Genomic DNA, 6,643 nt, shown 5'->3' on the forward strand with positions numbered 1-6,643 from the left:
TTTTTTTTTTTTTTTTTTTTTTTTTAGCTTTTAGGAAGCGGTACGGCATTTCAATTACTGTGAAATGGATGTCGTTCTCCAAGTCCAAGCATGTCGCAGAGACCGGACAAGACGACGACTGCTTTACTCCACCTGCTCTGAATCCCCTCCCCAAACCCTCCATCACCCCTCCCCACCTGCACCCTCAGCCCTTGCTTCATGATGTCCCATCCCATCCCCCTATCCAGCCCTTCTTCCGGGCCGTGGGGGGTCCGGCCGGCCTGAGAGATGAGATGATGCCTCAAGCCCCCGTGAACCACGATGCCGTGTCTCAGCTGCAGTGGATATGCGAGCTGTACAGACTTGGCACTCCACAGTATGAAGTCCGTTTCCATCGCACCAGCTCCGACGGCTTCCTCTGCTTCATCTTCAAAATTCTGATCCCAGGCCTTCTTTTTCCCCTGTGCGGGTTTATCCGGATCCTTCCAGGCACCAGCATTCAAGCCATGAAGGTGGAAGTTTATCGAGCCGCCGCCGAGCAGGCGATCCAAACCATGTGTAAAGTCTCAAATTTACGACCTTTCTAAAAATGTAGCTGCTGTTGTTAATGTAATGTGAAGTTATCAGTTTTATGTTCAGTATTACGGTTTGAAGGCATGTACTCTTCCAGTTTCAGATAAGTGGAAATTAATGATTAAACGAGTATTTAGTTTAATGTTAAAGAAAAAAAAAAAGCCAATCTAGGCAGTGAATTTCTTTTAATTTTACAAGCTCTTGAATTCAGTGGTATGAAGGAGTTTTGAAGTATTATGTTCTTGTTGGTATAATGTTTTATAATATTTTAACTATGTAATATTAATCATTTATTTTAGTCAGCCTCATCACATTTGGACGACTGCCTGTTTTCACGACTACTTATTTTGAGTGTTTTTCCACTGTATTTGACTTTTCACAATTTATTTTGAGTGTTTGTCACGTTTGTTGACTTTGCATGGTGTGCTCTTGTTTCCTTGTTTGATGGGTTGTACTGATTATAAATGACTTTTGTACAGTAAATAAGTTGTTCCAAGAAATCATTCTTGTGTATGCTATTGTTCAAATCCCTAATTATTACTTGGATAAGAAGTTGCGGTAATTTAAAACACCCCAACACAAGTACTAAACTTTGATGCAGAAAATTGCTAGATATGAATGGTACCTCAAGCCACATGGGTTGTTAAGGAGCGATATCAAGTCATCTTTGAAAAATTGTATTTTAATATATCAATATGATTATAAAATAATCAAAAATTTTTATGAAAACTGATTAATCTGTATGAAATTCAATACTGTAAAACAAAATGTTATAGCAGTAAAATTTAAATATTCTTATTTATGGCCATCTTAAATATTAAAATATTACTAATGTAAATATTTTAATGCTGTAAAATTACAATACTTATAGCTGTCTCAAAATAATTACCATTGTAAAATTACAATACTAATGTCTAAGAAATATGACTGTCAATTTTACCTATAAAATAAACTATTTAAAAATAATTTTATTTAACAGATGTAAAATTACAATACTAATATTTATAGCTGTCTTAAAGACAAAGTCACATAGAATGTAGAGAAAACGTAAAAGTAATCTTGCATGTGGCATTAAAACATATGACTGACACATTAAGACAAGACAAAACGTTACTCATTTATTGATAGATCTGACGTAATCCAAGCCCATTTTAAAAGAGCAGGCAATGAGTTGAATATGTTTGCTCAATGTACATGTTTGACAACTGACACAATTGTAACTGGCGTTTGGTAAGTGGCAGTGGGTCCACTGTCCTCCTCTGTCTATATGATGACTGTTTTTAAAGGGTTAGTTCACCCAAAAATGAAAATTCTGTCATTAATTACTCACCCTCATGTCGTTTCAAACCCGTAAGACCTTCGTTCATCTTCGGAACACAAATTAAGATATTTTTGATGGAATCTGAGAGCTGTCTGACCCTGCATAGACAGCAATGCAACTGAAATGTTCCCAAGTCCAGAAACGTAGCAAGGAGATCTGTAAAATAATCCATGTGACATCAGGGGTTCAACCGTAATTATACGAAGCTACGAGGATACTTTTTGTGCGCAAAAAAAAAAAAAAAACTTTATTCAACAATTTGTTTCCTTAAAAAAAATTATCTCTCGATATTGTCAGTTTTACGATATTCGATATATATCTCGATATGTTTGCATTTGCTTTTAAATAATAAAAAAAACATGAATTTCTTTTGCAAAAAAAAATACAAAAACAATTTAGATAGAAGTTATTGTTACAATACAAAATTGTTACAATACGTAGTAAATACAAAATGTTTAGTGCAAATTTAAGCAGTTGAAACAAATCTAGACCAAGTGATCAGGTTTTATTAAATGAACATGTATATCCATCACGCTACAATCCATCACGCTCCCTAAGGTCGCAAAACTCTGGACTTTTGGTAGTACCTAGGATAGCAAAGTCCACTAAAGGAGGTAGAGCTTTTTCGCATTTGGCTCCCAAACTCTGGAATAGCCTTCCTGATAACATTCGGGGTTCAGACACACTCTCTCTGTTTAAATCTAGATTAAAGACACATATCTTTGGCCAGGCATTCAAATAATGCATCTCATAATCTTGTACAGCAGTTATATCTGATCAAATGCACATTATTATTATTCTTTAGTTTGGGTTAAACAAATCAATTTTGCTTGGTTGGAACAGCAGCTACACTAATTATGTCTATTTGTTTCTCTGTTTTTGCCACGGGAAACTAGGATTTACACAAGCTTCAGTCTGGATCCAGAACACCCGAGAAGAGATGATGCCAACCCCTCAGAAGACCTCAGATGATGCCAACCCTGAAACAACATACAGAACTACCACATTTTGCTATAAGTTTGATTGCATCATATAATAATTGCTGTTAATAATGTTCATCGTCTGTTTGATTACGTCTTTAATTGATTACATCTTTAATTGATTTTTCCGTACATTTCTGCCATATGTACATTAACTGACAGTCACCACTGATAAGCTACCACTAAATATTGTAGAAACTTAATTTGCTGTAAAGTTGCTTTGCAATGATTTGTATCGTGAAAAGCGCTGTACAAATAAACTTGACTTGACTAGAGCAGATCTCTAACTGAAAGTAATTTTGGATGAAAAGTACCTGCTAAAAAGAAAGTAAAGGCTTGTTCACATCTAGATGAATGTTCAGTGCAAAAATTTAGTGTGATAAACATTTAAGTTTTAAGGAACAGCTGTTAATGCATCTGTTCAGACCAACATGAACATTCACATGCCATCAGAACAAGTGATTTATTTATTTTTATGGAGAAGTATTCTAATATATTCCATATTTCAATTTAATATATTCCACTGGACCTCAAGTAAAACTGGCTAACCAATAAGATTTGCGCTTTTGCCCGAAACCACTACTGTTGCATAAAACTATAACTTAGTGGTGATACAAACAGAATTTGGCAGTGACAGTGAATAGAGGAAGAATCCAGAATCAGTCTGAATTTTCATGCCAAACATTAGTCTTTGTGTGAATAGGCCTTAAAGCGATAGATCAATTCTGTCATTATTTACTCACCCTCAAGTTGTTCTAAACCTGTATGAGTTTCTTTCTTCTGCTGAACACAAAATAACATAATATTAATAATCTAAGTAACCAAACAGTTGCTGGTAGCCATTGCCTTCCATTGTATGAAAAAAAATGAATAGAAGTCAATGGAAGTGGAAGTCAAACAGAAGAAATAAAGTGATACAGGCTGGGTGAATAAATTAGGGCAAGTAAATTATTTAAAAAAAAGATTTTTATTTTTGGGTGAACTATCCCTATTTACAACAGAAGTCCCTATCCCTCTTTTTGCAACAGAAAAATGCAACATTTATTTCACTGGGCCCTGAAATGGGAAAATTGATTTTATTTCTCGAAAATGAAAGAGTGCTTTAGTAAACACTAGTAGCGTAGGTTTGAGATACATACAGTATGCCATTAAGTGCTTATCAGAGTGATACTGACTTTGAGAATGCTATTAAAACAGCACTTAAGAGGCCTGATAATGAAAAAAAAAAAAATTATGTTCATTTGACACTGTGTATTTAAGCCGTTTAATAGATACACACAACACTCAACCACCACCTACACACTGCGTGCACACACAGACACACACACACGCTGTAATAACAGACAGGGCTGATAACACACAACAGCAGTGGTTGCGGCGAGGATAATCTCCTCCCACACACGTGGGCTGTGCTGAACAAGCTGCCAGCAGTGTCTCTCATCTTTACAGCCAGCAGGCCTCCAACGCAGGAGTGTGTTTTTCTTTGGTGCCATGTGTTTCTGAACTACCAGTAGGCCATGTGTGCACGAGTGTGTGTATGGAATACTGCCATATCACTACAGGGACCCGATATCATCTAATAACCAATATGTCTCACAACAGGAGTCAAGCCGAGCACTGAGTCGCTTCGGGTCTGCTCCTCAAGTAGGTTGTTACATTAAATTAGCTGTTGGTAAATTAGATCGTGATGTATATTATGATCCTTCCTTTAGGAGTGGAAAGTATCTTTTGCTTTAGCTAAAGTGCAAAATGCACTGTCTGCTAGAAAGCTCTCTGACAGGAGATCTTCTTGGGTTTAAAGTGATAACACAACTATTTTTGAATAAAGCCAACTGTTGAGGTTTCAAAAAACTCAAGCAATTAGCAATAAATGTTTTCTTCCTGCCACAGATCACCCTCCACCCACGTTCAATGCGACAGGGGGAATGGGGCTATTCTGGTATTCAGTGCAAGTGCGTCTCCTCAGAGAGAGCATTCTTAACACACACGCTCACTCACATGTATGAGTTAAGGGAAGAGTGAAAGTGTGGGGGAAGGTGAAAATGAAAAGTTGGGAAAGAGTAGAGGAAGAATTTGGACAGATTATGCCAGCTCCCTCATCTCTCATCCTTTCCCACGAGGCTTTCTAAAGCCCCTTTCACACAGTGCGTTGATCACAGAAAATTGTGCCTTCTGTTTGAACACAAACATGTCTCGGGATTGATCCCGGGATGGGGACCTATTAACATTGCCACGATCAGTCCCAGAACGAGCCCTGTGTGAACAAAATGCAGGACCAATGCTGTGAAGGGTGTGTCGTAGTGATGACGCATGTTAACGTGCGTCTCTTTTACCGGGTGTTTTGAAGGCAGATCAACATTCATGACAAAAAAATATGTGCAAACTGGAATGAAGCAGAGATCAGGGAGCTCCTCACTATCTGCGCTGAAGCGGAGATCGTTCGCTAGCTTAGAGAAACGGTGTGCGTCACATTACATGTCACATGTCTTTACGGGATCCTTATGGGATATGTGTGAATGCATGCACAGATTCCGGAAAATCACTGGCAGTGTGAATTAACCAAAATTAAACGATCCTGGGAGAAATCACGGGACACATTATCCGTGTATTTTACGGAATCTCTGTGTGACAGAGGCTTAATGTAGCTGTTTCCACTATGACAATATGACTAAATTCAGAGCTGGTGGTGGAGATAACTGGATTCTCACAATCCAATTCATTCAGCCTGTCTACAAAACAACTGATAACAAGAGATGGTTAGGATCTGAAAGGGCAGGGAAACACTGGAGGAGACAATCTGTGTGTACAGAGGAGTTTATCGAGTAAATGATAGAAAGGTAACGCTCAACAAAATCCTTTCTCCCGTTCATAGAACCCCAGTGTGCTGTTAGCGTGTGACGGAGTGAGAGAGCATGCAACAACTGTGCACGAATAATCACACTGACATCTTACATAGCCGAACCAATAAAATCTCACCACTTCTGTGATATCACATACTAAAATAACAAAAAAAAACATTTGTGCATTCCTAATTTCCTACAGAGGAAAAATAAGTATGACTTACCTCTTTTTGTAGTTCTATTTTTCCCTGCAATCCACTGCCTTCAACAGTCCATAACCCAGCTATTTATACCCGAGGATGAGGCTGGTAGCTAACAGACACCCACCAAGACTAAGACTAACTGTTTCTATTCAACAAGTCCTCAAGATTCTTCGAAGTTCTATGCAGTCAAGAGTGGACCAAACTCTGGCAGCGTGCGTCCCTCCCCCGATGACGTCAACAGCCAGTCACGTGAGCGCATAAAAAGCAGAAGCGAGCTAGTGTTGCCCTGGCAACAGGCAGACAGTTCTATAGTGATTTCAATAGGTCATCTGTCAAAGCTGCGCTGAAAGAGACCCTCACAAAACCACAGTCTAATCCGCAGTCAAAATGAGAGTGTTTTGAAAGAAAAGCTTCAGTGTAGACAGGAAGCTGCGTTCAACAGTGAAAAGGAAACCACATGAAGTGCGCAACAATATGAGAAATGTGAATACACAACAATCGTCAGATTGTTGCAGTGTAATGTGCTGCATGAAGAAGCGTGGAGGTATGAAAAGCAGTGTTGTAATAGCGTTTCTAGCAGTTTCAGACACGCTTCCCTCAATAATGGCAGGAACAGAGACGTTCTGGTGCTGAGTTAATGGTTCCCATGAGACTTTGGACCCAGATTATAAACATTCTTTGGTAATCAGAAACACAGAGGAAGGCAGAACATAAACAGACTTCAGCTTCATGATGTCAACATTACAA

At 38.4% G+C, this 6,643-nt stretch overlaps 1 protein-coding gene across 1 annotated transcript in view; it reads right to left on the reverse strand.

Moving 5' to 3' along the window:
• LOC107741980 (neurocalcin-delta A) overlaps positions 1 to 6,098 on the reverse strand; it is a 35,851-nt gene extending 29,753 nt beyond the window's left edge. Inside the window, exon 1 of the mRNA XM_016554810.1 lies at positions 5,918 to 6,098. The gene's annotated coding sequence lies outside the window, so the exon portion shown is untranslated. The remainder of the gene's footprint in view (positions 1 to 5,917) is intronic.
• Positions 6,099 to 6,643: the final 545 nt, after the last annotated feature.

This window comes from Sinocyclocheilus rhinocerous, unplaced genomic scaffold (assembly GCF_001515625.1).
Source record: "Sinocyclocheilus rhinocerous isolate Xijiao unplaced genomic scaffold, SAMN03320098_v1.1 scaffold2451, whole genome shotgun sequence".
Lineage (NCBI taxonomy): Eukaryota > Metazoa > Chordata > Actinopteri > Cypriniformes > Cyprinidae > Sinocyclocheilus > Sinocyclocheilus rhinocerous.